We start from the raw sequence: 2,692 nt of genomic DNA on the forward strand, positions 1-2,692 counted from the left end.
GATAAGATAGACAATGAGAAGATATATGAAAATCATGAAAATGAAATTATAAAAGAATAAAAATATTTTAGCAGCATGGAATTTCTAGAAAAACATTTGAGAAAAATGGAAAACCTGGATTTCACCAGGGAGGAAAATTGCCAGAAAGGTAAAAGTGCCAAAGAAATTAAATGTGCTCTTCAGGACAGGGGCAAGGATGGAATTCTTATAATACCTGTTATTATCCTCAAATTAGAGGACCAATGTAACCAATAGCTGACTTTACATATACCCCCCATTTAAATAGTACATTTCTTTTTGATAATAAAAACATGGTTTTTTAGAAGGTTTTCCAGTATAAAAATATGAGCATTTGCTGAAATTAACCTCCCACATTTCCCCAGTGATGATGTTTGTTATTCTGCCATCCTGTTAAAATTCATCATACCAATGCAAATAGTTATGGTGCATTACTTCAGTTTATTATTTGTTTATTTTTTCTTTAATTTTTAATGGATTTATATGAATGAAACTGAAATTACTTGTATTATATTTAATGATCTAAGCTTAAATATCCTAAAATTATTACTCCCAATATTATAAAAGTTGTATTGGGTTAGATATTTATAATTATTATGCTTACTTTATCAATTAATAATGATCATTAATATACCATAGTTTATATTATAAAGGATTTTCAGGTATAAAAAATGTTTTCAGGTATTTTTGAGAGTGGTAAAAGGTCTTTAACTAGAATAGATATTTTTCTAGTCTGACTTTTTTTCCCCCTCCTTTTAATAGTCCTTTCCTTTGCAGGAATGAAGATACTCCATTTTAGTTAGAAAATTCTGGATCATTGATTGTTTTGGTTATTTATTGGTTTGTTAAAAACTATATTAGAAATTTGTGCTTTATTTTTTTTTATTGTCTCTTTTTTTTTTTAATTTTTTATTTTTGATAAACATATATTTTTATCCCCAGGGGTACAGGTCTGTGAATCACCAGGTTTACACACTTCACAGCACTCACCAAATCACATACCCTCCCCAATGTCCATAATCCCACCCCCTTCTCCCAAACCCCCTGCCCCCGGCAACCCTCAGTTTGTTTTGTGAGATTAAGAGTCACTTATGGTTTGTCTCCCTCCCAATCCCATCTTGTTTCATTGATTCTTCTTCTACCCACTTAAGCCTCCATGTTGTATCACCACTTCCTCATATCAGGGAGATCATATGATAGTTGTCTTTCTCTGCTTGACTTATTTCGCGGCAACAATTTTATTTTGCTTAACATTTTACAAGTCAGAAATTTAAAAAGGACCTCCCTTGACACTTGATCTCTGTTGTCTGTGGGGTCAGACAGGGAGGCTGACTGAGGTTAGAGGATTGCCTGATTCTGGCTTACTCATAAGGCGGGCAAGTTTGTATTTGTTGTCAGCTCAGATCTTGCTTAGAAACTCAAGGACCTCTCCACTGGAATGCATACACTTTCTTAGAAAACTGGAAGCTGGATTTCAACACATAAGTATTAGGTTGCCATTCTCTTAAGTCATGGATGTAGAAATTGGCAATATCGTAACATCTTCCATAGACTATTGGTCAAAGCAGTCTTAGAATCCACTCAGATTCAGAGGAGGCACGGATCTTACAACTAAGAGTGTTAGTATCTGCCCTGTTTCATAGGGATCATAGATGGATGAGAACCAACTTACTTATGACATCAGTCTGATTTCAAACAAAACAGTTGTGCTGGCAGGTATAAAAATTTTTGAATGATCAACCAAAAAATTGTTGAATATGTCCACCTTGCAACACTCTACTCTTTATATTGGATCATGGACATCAATCACTGGCAGTGCCTTTGATGGAACTTTTCCTTTTCTTCCCCCCTTTGGTAAGCCTTAGAGTACTTCTAAGATACATTAAAGCAGGGAGATCTAGACATAAGAGACATAAAAGGAGAATCAATGCCTGTGAAGAGAAACTGAGAATATTAAAGAAGAAATATCTTCCTTTCTTCTTTATTGCTTAGAATGTTAACAGATTTCTGGGCGCCTGGGTGGCTCAGTGGTTAAGCCGCTGCCTTCGGCTCAGGTCATGATCTCAGGGTCCTGGGATCGAGTCCCACATCGGGCTCTCTGCTCAGCAGGGGGCCTGCTTCCCTTCCTCTCTCTCTGTGATCTCTTCCCTTCCTCTCTCCTACTGTGATTTCTCTCTGTCAAATAAATAAATAAAATCTTAAAAAAAAAAAAAAAAAAGAATGTTAACAGATTTCTGAGACAGGATGAGACTTTTAACCCAAGACCTGGGCAGAGCATTTAGCGTTTAGATTGTGCCTCTACTTCTGACCCAGAGATAATGAATATTCATTGTGTTAAGCCACTAGGTCTGTGGTTAGTCATTACATAAAAATGAGATACTAATATAGTTATATATTTCAACAAACAGTTGTGCTTATTTTCAATTTGGGCCAGTATACTTATGTTTTCTTTATTGTCCATGTTCTATATTCTGTTTAAGAAATTACTGGCTAGGGGCATCTGGGTGGCTCAGTTGTTTATGTGTCTACCTTTGATTTAGGACATAATCCCAAGGTCCTGGGATGGAGCCCTACATTGGACCCCTTGCTCAGCAGGGAGTCTGCTTCTCCCTCTCCCTCTGCCCTTTGACTCTGCACAAGCTGTCTGTCTTGCTCACTCTCTCTGTCTCAAATA

Source organism: Mustela nigripes, chromosome 15, assembly GCF_022355385.1.
Source record: "Mustela nigripes isolate SB6536 chromosome 15, MUSNIG.SB6536, whole genome shotgun sequence".
Lineage (NCBI taxonomy): Eukaryota > Metazoa > Chordata > Mammalia > Carnivora > Mustelidae > Mustela > Mustela nigripes.